The following is an 18,099-nucleotide window of genomic DNA, read 5'->3' as shown; positions in this document are numbered from 1 at the left end:
TTCCTCTCCCAAGCACATCCCCTCATCTGGCTAACTTCTCATCCTTCCAATATTTGACCTAGACCTTGTCTGTCCTGTCCGTGCCTGTATCCCAGCGCCCATCACAGTGCCTGGTACTTGACAGATAATTGATAAACGCATGAAAAATGTGATGCTCAATCAGAGATGACAGCAGAATATCTGTTCTGGACCCCTGAGGGCCTGGGCTGGGTTTACCTTTGTCGAGTTCATCCTCACGACTGGCTGAAGCCTGTGGGGAGGAGAGCTGGGAGGCTGCTATCAGATGGCATTTCCTATTGCCTGGGCTGTCTTCCACCCTGCAGAAGCAGCTGAGCAGAAAGCAAAACAGCCTTGGAGATCACAAGTGCTGTAATGTCCCCAAGGGCAAGTTTCTCCTCTAAATCTGAAGTTTCCTCCCATAACTCCTGGGCCTCGGATGACCTTGCCTGAGGTCAGAGCAGCCTTCATAGGAGGTAGCTTGGCTACCTGAGCTTGCTGTTGCTCTAAGATGGATAAGGTGTGGCTGCCAGAGAGGTAAGGGTGTAGGAAGTGATGAGAAGCAGGTACAGGAGACCAGCTCCTCAACTTTCCCCTTCCCCTCTGCATCTTGGGCACCTGAGTGTCTGTTCCTATCCCCACCATGCATTTCACAACCTTATAGGTTTATGAAAATGCAGAACAAACTCTGCATTTCACCATCATCTTTTCCCAGGCTTTTGCTTGAGTTAAATCCCTCGGCAGACACCTGCAGATGCCATGCCCACAGCATCCTCCTCACTCCAGCTCATCTTGCAAGCGGCAGCATCTCTACAGCCAATCAGACGTGCTCCTTGTCTTATTCTTTGTGGAATACGCCCTGGCCTTCACCCCTCCCCTGCACCCGCTCTCCAGTCAGACCTTCCAAAAGAGGACAGTGATTATGAGTGTGGACTCCAGAGTCAGACCGACCCGGGCTCCCACCCTGCCTCTTCCAATGACCTGGGCAAGTCAGTCAACCTCTCTGAGCTCCACTCTCCTTGACTATAAAATAAGGAAGAGAATAGTTACCTCATTGTACATACGGTAATGTACACGCTTCAGTGTTATTCTCTCAAATCATCCCACCCTCTCCTTCTCCCACTGAGTCCAGAAGTCTGTTCTTTACATCTCTGTCTCCTTTGCTGCCTTGCACGTAGGATTGTTGGTACTATCCTTCTAGATTCATCTATATGTGTTAATATACAGTATTTGTCTTTCTCTTTCTGACTACTTCACTCTGTATAACAGGCTCTGGGTATGCCAAAGATGTTACAATATTGTAAAGTAATGATCCTTCAATTAAAATAAATAAATAAAAATTTTTAAAAGGTATATGGATAATAGCTACCTCAGAGGATTGCTGTGTGGATTAAATTAATATATATAAAGCATGAGTAGCTGGCACATGGCAACCACTCAGTAAATAGTCTAATTAGGTAATAACGATTACGCCAGTGGAGCACGGCGGTGATGCTAGAACAGAGGCACAGGGTAGGCACTTAAGAGATATTTATTGAATGAATAAGTAAACTCTGCCCTTTATTTAAGATACCAGAGAGCAATCTCCCCGGAGCCGGTTCCCTTCAGCCTTTCGGCTCAGTTTCCATGTCAAGCAGATATGGACAAACCGCTCCATGCAACACAGGCAGCTCTCAGGAACCACCCCAGTCCTGGTTCATGGGGACCCCAAGACCCCAACAACTTCTTTGATGATCCACCACTCAGTTCAGATCCAGGCTGCACTGTCTGAGGTATCCAATATGGTAGCCACTAGACACACGGGACCTTTTAAATCTTTTTCCATAGCCCCCCAAATGAACTTTAATGCATCTTTTGCTCAAACAAAAAAATAACACAATTTATCATGTATTTACATTTGCATTTTCCTTGTAAGTAATAATGTTTAGTGTATTTTCAGATGACCATTTGCCATCCATATGTCTGTTTTTGTTAAAGTTTAATTCAAATTTAGGGAATTCCCTGGTGCTTCAGTGGTTAGGACTTTGTGCTCTCACTGCTGAGAACCTGAGTTCAATCCCTAAGATCCCATCAAGGTTAAAAAAAAAATTAAATTTAAATTCATTAAGCTAAATTAAAAGTGTCAATCCCATTCACTAGACACATTTCAAGGGCTCAGCAGGCACAGGGAACTGGTGATCACTATGTCTGAGCGCACAGAGAACATCTCCATCGTGGCAAAAGGTTCTGTTGAACAAGGAAGGTGCGGGGCCATCTGAGTTAGACAGTGACTGCAGAAGAACGCGCGGTGATGACCTGCTGAGCGAGACGGACTGCAGGAAAGTCACCAGAGACAGCCTCACTAGGCCCTGCTTTCCCCAGGACCCGAACTTTACCTGGGCTCTGACCTGCCTCTCTCTGACTCTGCTATCTAGTCTGGAGAACACTCTGCGTGCATCCAATCACCCTGGCAAGCCATAAAACCCCCTGCCCTGTCTGGCTTGGCTTCCTGTCCCAAGCCCCATATCTGGGAGGTTCTGGAGTTCGTCCATCTTATCCCTGAATCAGCACCACCTCTATAGCCCACTTTCACAGACTATCCTAAGCCCTCTCTTCAGGGGAGGCTCACTATGATGAGCTGAATTGTACCCCATACACACAAAAGGGGCTTCCCAGGTGGCACTAGTGGTAAAGAGCCTGCCTGCCAATGTGGGAGACATGAAAGAGACATGGGTTCCATCCCTGGGCCAGGAAGATTCCCCTGGAAGAGAGCATGGCAACCCAGTCCAGTATTCTTGCCTGGAGAATCCCATGGACAAAGCAGCCTTGTGGGCAACAATCTATAGGGTCGCAAAGAGTCAGAAGAGACTTAGCTTCTGCTGAAGCAACTTAGCACACAAGCATGCATCCTACAAAAATTCTCATCAGGCTGAAGCTCTGGCCACTAGTTACCAGAATATAACTGTACTGGGTTACAGGGACTTTAAAGACATAATTAAGTTAGAATGGGGTGATTAGGGTGGGTCCCCAATCCAATAAGACTGAAGTCCTTCTAAGAAGAAAAGATTAGGACACAGAGAGACAGACAGACACAGGCACACAGAGACCAAGGGACAACCATGTGAGCCCACAGAGAGAAGGTGACCGACTGCAAGGAGACAGACCTCAGGAGAAATCAATCCTGTCGGTACCTTGATCTTGGGCTTCCAACCTCCAATACTATGAAAAAAATATGCTTCTGCTCTTGAAGCCCCCATGGTACACGATATTTCATTAGGGTGGCCCAAGCTGACAAACACAGTTGCCTAGCAGGGAGTACAAGTCTCTTTAATTTACATCACCTTAGGCGGCTTTCTGAATCGAAGCCTGAGTTTTCCTATTTATAAAAGAGGGAAACGCCCATCTGCTATTTCCAATGGTTTCCATTCCTCCAGCTTATCACTTTTGCTCCATGTCTGTTTCCTCTACTAAGGGAATCTTTCCCTCCCTCCCCTCTTCAGCCGCCAAACCTTTGCCTCCAGATCTCAGTTGACCAATCACTCCCCAACTTTCCATCAAAGGCCTATTCTGAGTGTGTAGCTCCTGTCGCCAGCTCAGGCATGGCCCTCTCTTTGCCTAACACCTGTTCTCAGTGTCTATGTGGTTAGTTCATTAACATTGATTCGCACAACTAGACTGTAACCTATAAGACACGGGCCATGTTTTCCTGCTCATCTTAGCATCCTCAGACCTTGCGCTGTGCCTAGAACACGGCAGACACTGTTGAATGAACAAATAAAAAGGCTACTGGGAAAATCAAATGAGATAGTCCATACAAAGCACCTAACACAGTACCCAGTGCAAGGCAGGTGCTTCCCAAATACCATCTGTTGCATCTTAGTGAATTCTTCAGTGAGCAATGCTCTGATCATCTGCTAGTTAACTGTTTGACCTTATTTAGCCCCTGGTTTCCTCTTCCTAAGCATCGTCTCTGAACCATGCTGACCTTTTGCAGCACCTTGTTTATACTAAAGGCCCCTCTTCCTCTCTGGCTACAACTATTTGGAGCCAGACAACCAACTATTAGCATGCAAACCACCCACTTTATCTGCCTTCATACAGCATAAAAAGCTCTGTACAGGTGCCTGAAGCCTTCCTGGCTAAGGTGGGAGGGGATGGAGGATGAGCAAATGAAGGATCCCTTCTGAAGTTCACATAAAAGAGGAAAGCCAGGCCCATGTTTGATCCAGACCCTCTTAAGGACCCTGGTAGTTTTGCCCACATGGAAAGAAGAAATTTGAGAGAAGCAGGCTTGAGCCAAGGACAGAGGAAGAGATAAGACTGGGTGCCCTCGAAGAATGCTGATGATGGGTAAAATCTACCAGGCAATGGCAGTCTGAGCACAGGTATTGATGGCAAATACGATCTGCTAGCATCCACCAGCATTCACCTGGTGGCTCAGACAATAAAGAATCTGCCTGCAATGCAGGAGACCTGGGTTCAATCCCTGGGTTGGGAAGATCCCCTGGAGAAGGGAACAGCTACCCACCCCAGTATTCTTGCCTGGAGAATTTCATGGACAGAGGAGCCTGGTGGTCTACAGTCCATGAGGTCTCAAAGAGTCGGACATGACTGAGCGACTACACTTTCATTTTCACTTTCACGATCTGCGAGGCAGAGACCATTATTAACATCTATAATCAGAAATATTACAAACAGGATCGATGATAAGATCTATACTGGTATAGGATTGGAATGATACAATGATTAGAGCACAGACACTGTTGAAAAGGGTGAGAAAGAGTAGGGAAGTGCCTGCTCTGTTCAGAATTCCTTATTCTGTGCTCACTCAGGATGGATAGAATTGGGGAAGATGTGAGGAAGGTTCTCCAAGGAAGACTGTATTGCAGTGGCCAAAAAGTTCGTTTGAGGTTTCTCCACCATGGAAAAGTCCATATATCTCTCCTAGTCCATCTGGGGCCCAGAGAGTCTTTTCCTGACATCATGGAAAGGCTGCAAGTTATTTTGGGGGCTCAGGGGAGGGGCAGGGGAGACAGAGTGCAGGGACTGTATGTGGCTTAGATTATCTCTGCAGAACAGATGCTACCTTCAAGGTCCCCACCGGGAGCATACATATTAAACTTTTATTCTGAATTTTCAGTGTTCTCAACAGCATAATAGGGGCTGGAAACTCAACAAGACAGGTTCAGTCCTTGATTCCCCCATGGTTTTGCTTCTCCTTGTTCTCCACCTGAATGGATACACACACCCAGACGGTCTCCGTCTTAGTGTCTACGGAGAAAGGCTGAGGAGTCTGAGATGCCCCTTAAATCAAGCACTTTAGGAAATGCAAAGAAGGAATCCCATAACATAGGACACGAGTGTAATGGTTAGATAGAAAACTAAATTCAAAAGAATGTCCCACCTGCTGCATAACACAGGGATCTCAGCCCGGTGTTCTGTGATGACCTAGAGGGGCGGGATGGGGGTGGATGGGAAGGAGGGGACATAAGTATACTTATCCAAGCTGTGAAGCAATTATCCTCCAATTAAAACTAAGTTTAAAAAAAGGATGAGCCATGTCATATGTCATGAAGGAAATGTGAATTAAAGAAACAGAGAGACCACCACACACCTATCAGGATGGCCCACACTGACACCACCAAATGCTTGCAAGGATGTGGAACAACAAAGAGAGTTTCATCCACGGCTAGTGGGAATACAGAGTGCTACAGTCCCTTTGGAAGATGGTTTGGCAGTTTCTTACAAAGTTAAACATCCTCCCGGCAGAGGATCCAGCAATGGTGCTCCTTGGCATTTATTTACTCAGTGGAGTTGAAAACAAATGTCCACACAAAACCTTCACATAGATATTCAAAGCAGCCTTCCCCACAGCTGCCAAAACTTGGGTGTAACCAAGACGCCCTTCAGTAGGTGAATAGATAAACTGTGGTTCCTCCAGACAATGGAATATTATTCAGCGCACAACAAGAAATGAGCTATCAAGCCATGAAAAGACATGGAGGAACCTTAAATGCACGTTATTAAATAAAAGGAGCCAATATGGAAAGGCTATATACTGTATGACATTCTAGAAAAGGCAAAACTACGAAGGCAGTAAAAAGAAGATCAGGGGTTGCAAAGGGTTGGGGACAGAAAGGTGACTAGGCAGTGCCCGGAGGAGTTGGGGGGCAGTGAAAAGATATTATACAATATTATAATGTCTGATTCATGTGGTTCGAAATTTGTCCAAACCCACAGAATGTACAGCATCATGAATGACAGCCTACGGACTTTGGTAACCATGATGTGTCGCTGCAGATGACAACAAAGGTACCACTACACTGAGGTTGTAACAAAGGTACCATTCCGGTTGGGGGTGCTGACAATGGGGGAGGCAATGCGCGTGTGGGAAGGGGAATCTCTGTGCCGCCTCAATTTTGCTGTGAATATAAAGTTGCTCTTAAAAAGTCTGTTTTTTAAAAGATGCAAAAAATGGCAATCGATAAATTTTAAAGTATAAATGGCAAATTAATTAATTAAAGTATAACTTTAAAGTATAAAAATAAATTTGTGTGTGTCTTAATTTCTTTTTTTAACTATTTTTTTTTATATTGGAGTAGAGCCGGTTAACAATCCTGCAATAGTTCCTGGTGCACAGCAGAGGGACTCTGCCATACATGGACATGTATCCATTCTCCCCCAAACTCCCCTCCCATCCAGGCTGCCATATAACATTAAGCAGAGTTCGCTGTGCTATACAAAAGGTCCTTGTTGGTTATCTGTTTTAAATATAGCAGTGTGTACATGGTGATTCCAAACTCCCTAACTATCCCTTCTCCCTATCCTTCCTTACCCCCAGCCCTGGCAACCATAAGTTTGTTCTCTAAGTCTGTGAGTCTCTTTCTCTTTTGTAAATGTGTTCACTTGTATTATTTCTTTTTTAGATCCCATATGTAAGGGAAAAAACCTTTAAAGTATGAAATTAAATATATTTTTATACAGAGTAGGACTCTACTACTATTCTTTTGGGAAAAGAAACTCTTATGATCTCCCGCTTCAATGGCTTGAACTGGGATTACTTCATTCTAGTCTTTTCAAAACCCGATCGGCAAGGCTGATGTACCTTCCCAGGTGGCTCAGCGGTAAAGAATCTGCCTGTCAAAGCAGAAGACACAGGAGATGCAGGTTCAACCCCTGGGTCAGGAAGATTCCCTGGAGGAGGAAATGGCAACCCACTCCAGTATTCTTGCCTGGGAAATCCCACAGACAGAGGAGCCTGACAGGCTACAGTCCATGGGGTCACAGAAGAGCCAGACGTGACTTAGCAACTATGTAGCATGTATCAGTCATCCAACTAACTTAACACCTACTAAGTATCAGTCCCTGAGGTCTTCCCAAGGCCCTACAGAGCCAGGGGCAAGTTCAAGGGAGGATATAAGGTCCTAAGCCAACAAAACAAGCAATATTTTGCTCTCAGAGTTAAAATAATCATCTTCATTGTGCTATTACTATAGACCAGATACAGCATCAAGCGTTTACCATAGCGAGACCTGGCCTTTATAACACCTACTATGGGCAGCGCTCTCCTGCACACTTTACATATATTCACTCATTTAATCCTTGATAATTCTATGATGTACATGCGCTACTATCATCTTATCTTATGAACGATAAAATGACAGCACAGAGAGTTTAAGCGAGTTTTGTCAAAGTCCCTCAACCAGAAGGTGGCAGAAAGGTGCAAACCCAGGCAGTCAGGCCCCAGAGCCTAGGATGAAGGTAGGTATCATACCTGTATCTCATTTAAAGGTAAGGCACGTAAGGTGCAAGGTAGTTAAAGGTCTTGCCCAAGGTCTCAAGCCCGTAAGTGTTTGATATTTGAAGCCAGGTTTCAAATGAAGTTGGAGGAGTCATACTTCCCATCTTCAAACATGCAACAAAGGTACAGAAGTCAAAACAGTGTTGTATTGGAATTAATTTAATCTAACAGGGCCGCTTAGTATAGTCCTGTGGGGTTGAACAGGGCTTACATCCAGTGAGCTTCATTTACATTGGGTTCTAGGTGAAATGTCCTCCTAGAGTTGTGCAGGGCACAAGCTGTTCAATCTTACATGACAACTCTGAATATACAGGAAAACGATTTGATTAAACTGTAAACACAGGTAAGGGTTTGCTAAACTAACATAGGAAACATATGGCTAGGTAGCTACCCTCAGGTTATTCTTGACCTTATTAAATAGATTAGACATACTTTCGGGACAAGAGTTGAAGGAGCTATTCTAATGAATTTTTTGCTCCACTTGTTTCAATGAAACATGAAGTTTCACAGACTTTCACCATCAGGTGCAGAAAAGATAACATCAAAGCAGTTTCGCTTCTTTGCTGTGCTACGTTGTTAGGTCTTTGTTTAAAAAAAAAAATAAACAGTGTTTTCCACTCCAATCTTTATCTTTCCTTATCTTTCTGCACCAGCACCAGTGATATCTGTTTCACTAAAGATCATCTTTATTAACAAAACTGCTTCACTACAGGGAGAGAGCGTAGGTTTTGAGAGGCTGCAGGTCTCTCTGCCTCCACAGGAAGGTTGTGGTCACTACTGAATCTGAAGACCTGAGATCTCCTTTGGGGTGAAATGAGAGAAGGAGAAGGGGTACAACTGGTTGCTATGTGACTCATCCCTTACAGGTTCCATCTCAGTCTCTCATCTTGCCCTCGCTCTCAATTCTTCCTGTCGCTTGCTTCCTTACTCTCATTCAGACCCACCTTCAACTAGAGAGTTGGAACACCCTTTCTATTTGTAGATTTGTCCAGCATCTTCCCCTCCAACTGTAAAACCATCATCATCAACAACCAGAGTGATTTTACTAAATCACGGTTCCAACCACATCTGTGTCACTTCTCTGCTTAAAATTCTTCCAAGATCCCGTGGCTCCTGCAGTAAGGGTTACAGACTCAAATGTCTTTCAAGAGCAAAGAGGTAACATAAAGGAAAGAAACATGCGGGCATTTGAGGGAGAATGGATACACGTATTTGTATGGCTGAATCCCTTCGCTCGCTGTTCACTTGAAACCAACACAACATTGTTTGTTAATCAGCTATACTCCAACAGAAAATAAAAAGTTAAAAAAAGAGAAAGAAACAAGCAGGCGCGTGTGTGTGTGTGTGTGTGTATGTGTGTGTGTGTGTATGTGTGTGTGTGTATCTATGCCACCCAGAGCTGTATCCTTTCCACACTGACATACTTTGTTTGCATATTAAAGATCAAAGAATATTCTCCACTTCCACAAAGAAATATGTTTTCTCCCTCTCTTTTCTTGAAAGAGACAGACCTCTCAGTCTAGCTTTTGTTTTCCTGCTTTTTAATAGAGACATAAGGAAAGGAAATATTTTACTTTCCTCTTTCTTCTCAGACAAACACCAGTGCAAGTGTGATGATAAAAGAAAACTGATATTCAGCTTCAATGTGGGGACACCGTTTGGGAGGGCAGGACTGATGCAGTGTGGAGGGTGTGTGCCCCAGAGGAAAAGAGCAGCCTTGACTGGACGGTCATCCCAAGGTGGACTCAGCATTGCTGGATTTTCTGAATTTTCCAAGAGAAGCTAGAAGTCTGGAGATCTGTGTATGAATCTCCTAACTAAAACTGGGAAATGAGATTTACTTTTGAAAATCTCCATCCAGGCTGAACGAAGCAGAGTGGCAGGTCAAGTGTAACCTGTGACTTTCATTTTATAACTTCTGACCCAGAATACAAAAGTGTCCTCACCTCCCCACACAGCACAGTCTCACTCCATCATCTCCTAAGGAAATCAGTCCTAAAGGAAATCAGTCCTGAATATTCACTGCAAGGACTGATGTTGAAGCTGAAACTCCAATACTTGGGCCACCTGATGCGAAGAATTGACTCCTTGGAAAAGTCCCTGATGCTGGGAAATATTGAAGGCAGGAGGAGAAGGGGATGACAGAGGATGAGATGGTTGGATGGCATCACCGAATCGATGGATGTGAGTTTGAGCAAGCTCTGGGAGTTGGTGATGGACAGGGAAGCCTGGCATGCTGCATTCCATGGGGTTGCAAAGAGTCAGACACAACTGAGCAACTGAACTGAACTGACTGAATGGGTGCCATGGTTTACCCACCTTTGCATTTCGTATATGCACTTTCTTCTTACTCCTTTTCTACCTGGGAAAACCCCTTTTTCTCCAAAGCAGGGATGTCACCTCTTCAGTGATGTCTTCTCTGACACTCCTGGCAGAGTTCATCACTGCATCTTTAGGACTCCCTTAGTACACTGAACATTATGTGGTGTACACACTTTTCACATTGTTTATATTAATTTCTGTCTTTCTCAATAGCACAGAAACTTCTTAAAGGCAAGAATCATGTCTTACCCATCTCTCTGGCTCTGCTAGCGATGGGGCTCATTGTAGAGTAAATCTGCATGAATATTGATTGGATGGATGGGTAGCAGGCTGGATGACTGACTGGCTGGCTGGCTGGGAGGATGGGATGGATGACTGGCTGGCGGGATGGATGACTGGCTGGCTGGGTGGACGACTGGGTGGGTGAGTGAGTAGATGGATGAGTGCGTGGGTGGGTGGGTGAATGGATGGATGAATGGAGTATAAATGAAGGCTCCTCACCAAGACCTTAGGAACAATTGTCAAGGATTAGTCCAGACACTGGCTTTATTTAAGTCCCTCAAATTCACCACACTCATTCCCTTACCAGGGACTTTGAACTTGTTCTTTCTGTAGCTCTTTCCAAGATGAGCTCCTTCTTATGATTCAGGCTTCAATTCAGATGAAACCTCCTTTGAAAAGCTTTTCTCAATCACCCCAATCTTAAGAACCACAACAAAGTCAATAATTATTACACTGTTGTGCTTGTTAGTAATTCTCACTGAATAAAATTTGCTTTGCCTATATTTTTGTTTACCTGTGTTTTTTATGTCTCCCATCCACCTCCTTTAGAAAGCTTCATGAAGACATTGCTGTAGATTTATGTCCACCACTGTATCTGGAACATTGTAGATGCTGAATAATATGAATAAAATGATTACTAAGGGAGGAAATAATCAATTGAATGAGTAGAACCCACTTCTTTGGTGCTTTTAACTGGCCTTTGTGGCAAAACAAAATAACACAAAACAACCACTGGGAATAAGAAATCTCTTGTCCTTATTAAAGTGTTCTCTAGGAAGCCGTATATTATAGCTGTTGAGAGTCTGGGGTTTAGAACCTGATGACAGCTTTAAGATTGAGACGAGGACTTGTCTCTTACCATCACTAAGTGACCTTGGGAAAACCACTTAACTCACTAAACCTCAGTTTCCTCATCTGTCAAACAGACATGATAATAACAAGACAAACTCATAAAGTGCTTCTGAGGATTAAATAAGATCATTGTGCAGGAAAAGCACAGAACGCAAAGCTGCCTAACCAAACACCCAACGGAAAGGCAGCAGCACCGTGGGGAGAAGAGCCTGTGAGGCCATGCTGCCCACTGAGCACTGCTGTCATGAGACCTGGCCTGTAAAACGAAGGTTCCAACACTTGACTCCTTCCCAAAGCACCTTACCTACTGGGGCTTTGCAAACCTCCACATCTCTGTGAAAGCCCGTTGGTCTGGACAAATGCCTTGAGTCACCCTCTGCGCTATTCATGAGATTCAGCGTTCCCCACCCCCTGTCCGCTGCAGCCGAGGAGGTAAGGCGTCCACAGCCAGTGCCAGCCTGATCAGAAGCAACCCGTGCCAGGACAACACTTGTTTCCAGGCTGACTTCCTCTCTGCAGTGCCATCCTTCTGGGGAAATGTCTCCCGAGCCCTATTGCCTTGGAGGTCAGGCCATCATATAAGTGAATCTTTTCTGCAAGCCTGGCATATGTCAATATGGTATTTTCCTAAGAAAACTCATAAAGAGGATTGCCGGCTGCAATACGACACTCACTCTATAATACCGTCAGTCTAATTGTTTCCAGAAGCAAACAATTAAATGGTTTATGAGAAAAACTCTATCTGTAATTGTGTGGCCCCCGCACAGCTGCTCCCTAAGTAAGGCAGTTGGAGCGGAGTTGGTGCAGATATGAAAGTACAGTATGTATTTAGCAATATGGCACCTAAATGCATCATAGAAGACCTATCGGGGAAATAAACAGCCTTCAAGTGTATTTTTGGAAGACAAATACTCGATACTTCATTTAATGTATGGTTTGCAGTTAGTGGTTAATCTCAGACAATGAAGAGAGAGCCTTGTTTCACGTGGCTATTGAGGAAATGCAGAATTGATTGAGGATTCTGAAAGAGCCCAATTCCCAAGCCAGCAATGCCCTTTGTTGCTTTTCTCCTCCTTCTTTTAAATTTCCGTATAATCCATTCAGACAAATCCTTTTATCAGGTTGATTTCCTCTCATTATAACCAATGTGATTAATTGCTAAACTTTTCTCTTATTCTTGCCCAACTCTAAGATCTCATTTTTCATGTGCAGAATGGCCTTTCTTGTCCAAGTACACATATCTGCACGCCCCTCAAAGCATCTCTATTTTACGTCTCCAGGTTATTAATAATAGTGTTCAATTGGCCCATTCTGCTGGTCATTTGCAAATGTGAAATATATCTAGAGTGGGTTGAGTGATTCTGGAGAAGAGCCCAACACCTTGATTTGATAATTAGTCTGCATAATTAGTGACTGTGACCCTCAGAGTCTTTCATGAAAGTTCTCTTTTCATGACATATTTATTCACAGAGTAAAAGGAACTGGGATGGCCCTTCCTAGTCCAATCTCCACCTGCATTTCCCGAAGCTGGTCTGAACTGCTCCCTGACTTGGAAGCTTCCAGACAACTCCAGATTAAATCTTAGGATAAAAAAGAAAATAAAAGGAAACGGAAGCAGTAGAGCAGATTTAAAACTTACACGAGCCACAGAAACACAGTGGGGAAGCCATTTTTTTTTTAACAATCGAATGCATAACAACTTAGGGACTTCCTTTCAACCACCAATGGCAGCAGACCCGTCTTTTCTCACTCTAACCTCCCAGCAAACAGTCTAATCCTCATTCCCCACAAATACTACCACTGCGAGTAAGCCAAATAGCAGTGGAAAACATGAAAGGCAATTAGATTGAAATCTAGTCCTGCCTACTCCCCACAAGTTCATGTTTTTTTCCACTAAGAGGCTCTTCAGTCTAGTAACAAATATGATTCCTGTTTAGCCCAGTGTGAAGCACGAATGAAATGCAGGTCTGTGCGCACTATTCAGCTAACTGATGACATTTCAAACTCCTGAAAGGGGACTTGAAACACAGATTCCTAACAAAAACCCAGAGCGTTTTGTAATTATTTCCATGTCATTCCTACATAATCAACGTCACTCCGGCGCTCCCGGAGCTTAATTTCTGGCTTTGTGTAACATTCTCTGACATTCTGTGAGTCAGATTACAAGGATCCTCAGCTCGGTCTCTGCCACCTCCTGCCTTTGCCCAGTGATGGCCACAATGAACGGACATCTCCATGACTGGAGAGCACAGAGCGGAAAATGAATGAAGCCAGGCACACGGACACGTTAGCACACGTGCATCCACCAGCATCCAAACACACTTTCCAGGAAAAGCCCTTTTCTCAAGTGGGCAGAGATGGTGATGAGCCATTTCAAACCAGGCTCTGGCCAGGACCCGCGTGACACCTTCCTGTAAGGTCCTGAATCTCAGCTTGTGCAGACACAAGAGGTAGGGGCGCAGGGGCGGCTTTAAGCATCTTTCATCAATTCTTTCTGTATCGCAGGCACATCAAGTGGCAGCCTCTTGGCTCCTCTTCAGCGGCCTTCCCACCATACAACAGGGACTCCCTGCAAATTAACATTCCTCTCTTCCTGCCTGCCCTGCCCTCAAGTTTTCAAACATAACAACAATCTCAATGAAATAATGAGAGAGGTTCATTCGAATGCTGCAGAGGGAACTGCATTATTGCTAAAGCAGCAAAGAGAACTAATTGAATCCACTGGAAAGAAAGAATTAGAAGGAAAGAGGCAAAAAGGAGAATGAAGTAATAGGCTGGAATGATGAACACACACACACACACACACACGAGGCAGTACAGGTGAGTGGCAACCGAAATCCTCATAGAAGAGAAACTGTGCATGCGTGAATGCAAAGAGCTTCCAAGATGGCAACACCGCCGAGGGCTGGGCTCATGAGTACTGAGAAAGTTCCTCAAGCACTGAATAGTCTGAGCTGTCCAAGAGCTACACCGTATTAGCTGAAGCAAGTAATAGTCTACATCCAGACACAAAGGTAACATCAAGTCCCAAGAGCATGTATGGTGGCTAAAAAACACTGCGAAGTGTTTGAGCCTGCCGCAAAGCCTGTGACACTTGTTTCATGGAAAAGGGAAGTCAATGCAGGTGGGCTCATCACCTTTGACCCCTGGATAACAAGATGATGCTATGTGACTTCCTCATTAAAGACCATGAGGCTTCTCTGTGTGTGCTTAGTCGCTCAGTCATGTTCGACTCTGCGACCCCATGGACTGTAGCCCACTGGGTTCCTCTGCCCATAGGATTTTCCAGCCAAGATCCTGGAGTGGGTTGCCATTTCCTACTCCAGGGGATCTTCCTGACTCAGATATCGAACCTACGTCTCTTGAGTCCCTTGCATTGGCAGGCAGCCTCTTTGCCACTAGTGCCACCTGGGAAGTCCTTGAGGCTTCTACCTGTCACTAGAGGGCTCACTCTGGGAGCCCTGAGCAGAAGTGTGAGGAGTCTGACTGCCCTGAGGTCACCATGCTGTGAGGAAGTCCACATGATGGCATCGTAATCAACCATCCCAGCTGAGCCCAGCCTTTGTGACATACCAGCCCAGGCCCCAGAAAAATGAATTAAGATGCCTTCAGAGGATTCCAGCACCAAGCTACTCAGGTTCGCCCAGCTAAGGCCCCAGGCACTGTGAAGCAGAGACATGCCAACCTTGGGCATGGTGTGTTCCTTCCTCACAGAATCCACGAGCCTAATAAACCGCCTCCTGTCACACAGTACAAAATTCTGTGAGTCAGTTATAGGGCAACAGCCAACCAGAATAGCACGTGTTTATTCTCTCAGCTTCTTCGGAAAATAACCCATTTCTACACTATCAGCCTTAATGTCAGCAGCTGGAAAACGGAACTAATAATGTCTAAAGTTTTCTGAAGAGCCACTAAAATATCATAATAATAACAGCAGTAACAATAATAATAATAAACTATCAACATTTGTTTACAGCTTCTTGTGTTTCTAGACCCATGTTACATAATTTAATTCTTTTAACAACCTCATGCAATACAAAGTTGTGATTAACCCTTTTAAAAATGGGAAACTGACACAGAGAGAGAATAGCAGCCTGTTGAAACTCAGACATTAAGAGACAGAACATGAATTCAAAACCAAAGCAGGCTTCTTTCAGCTTCTTAATCACTCTAAAAAACGGCTTACAGATAAGACAAGCATGAAGACAGTGCCTGACATGTATTTAAACTTGAGTGATGCTTTATTGGTGTAATTATCATTGTTGTTGCTGTCATTGTTGTTTAAGAATCTGATCATTAATAGACACAGACTCAGGAAATACCAAGATGGGCTTTCCTGCTTCCCCCATGTTAGCATCTACAGGTGAATTTGGCAGCGGTTTGTCCACTGTCTATAATCTGCCCCCCACCCCAGAAAATGGGAAGAACTATTCATATTGTACATTTCATATACCAAAAAAATTTCAATTTCATGCTGTACTGAACCTTACAAATGCCCTCCTCTAATCCTGTTTTTATCCTAAACCAATATAAAAAGTTTAATATTTCCTAATGGAGTGTACATTTATTCATTCCTACAAACCTAATGGCAATTCTTGAGAAGTCAGGCAATAGACAGTAAGATAAGCTTGACGCTTTGGTTCCAAAAGTTCAATCAGTTAACCTAGGACAGCAATCACTTCCTCAGAATGAATAATGATGTGGAATAATATTTGGATGGAGATAAACCCTTTTTGCATAGAAAATTGCATTATCATGGGCAGTATCTCAGCTGGATATGTAGGTTTACCAATAAGGATATTGCTTCATGCATTTTTATCATGGAGCTTTTTGATTCTGAGATTTCCAGAGGATTCTGCCTTGAGAGAGGAATCCTTAATGTCTGTATAATGTGTGATGCTCTCTGAGCTGTAGATGTGAGGGTGGGAAGGAAGGAGCCGGGCTCTGCAGCTTGTGAAAAACTGCCACCACACTCTCCCAGGGGTTCTTCATTCCACTTAGCACGAGGGAAAAGCAAGCAAGGCTCAGCAAGACAGTTCTTTAAAGAAACGGCATTGAAAATAACCATCATGTCAATTTCAGCTAATGGGGCACAGTATGGGCTCATTTTAAAGCGAGGAGGAGTGGCATGCAACCATTAAGAAAGAAACGCTTATGCCATATGTAAGCACACCCATCCAAGCAGAGCCAGGAGTTCTCTGGGGAGAACTCAACACATCTCTCCCACAGACTTGGAACTTGACCTCCCACTGACCAGAACCCAGACCATCATTAAGGAAGCATAATTACAAATGAGATTAGTGAGATAGCAGCCAAGGTTTTTTCCACTGGAGCTTCAAAGACTCCTACTGGCAAGAGAGAGAGAAAGGGACTTAATTCCTGAATTTCACTAACTTCCCTTTTACAGGTGCAATCGCTAGAACATTAAGATGCATACACCTGCTTGCCAGCTGACACATTTATCTGTGAGCATCCTTTCAAACTCAGGAGGAAGCAAGCTAGGACAAACCCTCTTGCCTTCCACCACTCCTGGCTATTACTGAGCTGGCTCAAGCAAGATTCCAACTATGAAGTATCTACAAAGCTGGTGCCCCACTGAGAAGAGACCCATGCCTGGGCATCAGACGGAAGTTGGAGAGTTCCACAAGACTCTTTTAGTGCTGGCTGGAAGACAGGTGTAGTGGCCCAGAGCACAGATACTGGTGTCAGGAAGACCCAAGCTTGAGTCCTAGACCTGCCACCCATCTCTTCCCTGTGTGCCTCAGTTCTATGTAAAAGAGCAGCAAAAATGACATCTACCTGAGTAATGAGAATTCTATGGGGAAATGCAATATCCCTGAGCCAACAAGGTACTTGTTACTTTTTATTTGGAAGCATAAATGCTCTGGACCACAGGTTTAGGGGCTTATCCTGTCCCATGTCCTGCATGGAGACATGCAGACATGTTAAATATCTTGGCCTCTTGGCCTGTTACTGTTTAGTTGCTCAGGCATGTCTGACTCTCTTGTGACCCTATGGACTGTAGCCTGCCAAGCTCCTCTGTCCATGGGATTTCCCTGGCAAGAATTCTAGAGTGGGTGGCTATTTCTTTCTCCAGAGGCTCTTCCAAACCCAGGGATCAAATCCATGGCTCCTGCATTGGCCACTCTTTACCCCTGGGCCACCAGGGAAGCCCCCATCTTGACCTGTTGCTGCTAAGTTGCTTCAGTCGTGTCCGACTCTGTGCGACCCCAGAGACAGCAGCCCATCAGGCTCCCCCATCCCTGGGCTTCTCCAGGCAAGAACACTGGAGTGGGTTGCCATTTCCTTCTCCAATGCATGCAAGTGAAAAGTGAAAGTGAAGTCGCTCAGTCGTGTCCGACTCTTAGCGACCCCATGGACTGCAGCCCACCAGGCTCCTCCATCCATGGGATTTTCCAGGCAAGAGTACTGGAGTGGGGTGCCATTGCCTTCTCCGATCTTGACCTGTAGAAGGCAGCAAAAGCTCAACTTTCCAATAGGTGCTGTCCACAAGCATGGTGCTGAAACAGATTTCTAGTTTTACCTTCAGGACTAGCACTCAAGGCTGTCTCTGACTATCATGTTCACAAGCCTCTACTTGGCCACAAATCAATGGAAAGAGGACTTACATGAGTGTCAAGAATAACGCCCAGGGTGTTTCCCATGTCAAAGATATGCTTCTCTCCCTCTTTTCAGTTCAGTTCAGTGGCTCAGTCGTGTCCGACTCTTTGCAACCCCATGAATCACAGCACGCCAGGCCTCCCTGTCCATCACCAACTCCCTGTCCATCACCAAGTCTGAGTTCACTCAGACTCACATCCATCGAGTCGGTGATGCCATCCAGCCATCTCATCCTCTGTCGTCCC

The 18,099-nt window shown here is 44.7% G+C and overlaps 1 protein-coding gene across 1 annotated transcript in view; it reads right to left on the bottom strand.

The window, feature by feature from the left end:
• The window catches only part of HS3ST4 (heparan sulfate (glucosamine) 3-O-sulfotransferase 4), a gene marked incomplete at its 5' end in the record, with an annotated part of 500,300 nt that overhangs the window by 420,230 nt on the left and 61,971 nt on the right, over window positions 1–18,099 (bottom strand). The gene's annotated exons all lie outside the window — the stretch shown is intronic.

The sequence above is a fragment of the Bison bison genome, unplaced genomic scaffold (genome assembly GCF_000754665.1).
Source record: "Bison bison bison isolate TAMUID 2011002044 unplaced genomic scaffold, Bison_UMD1.0 scf7180017864072, whole genome shotgun sequence".
In the NCBI taxonomy this organism is placed as follows: domain Eukaryota; kingdom Metazoa; phylum Chordata; class Mammalia; order Artiodactyla; family Bovidae; genus Bison; species Bison bison.
This window is presented reverse-complemented; position numbering and strand designations above follow the sequence as displayed.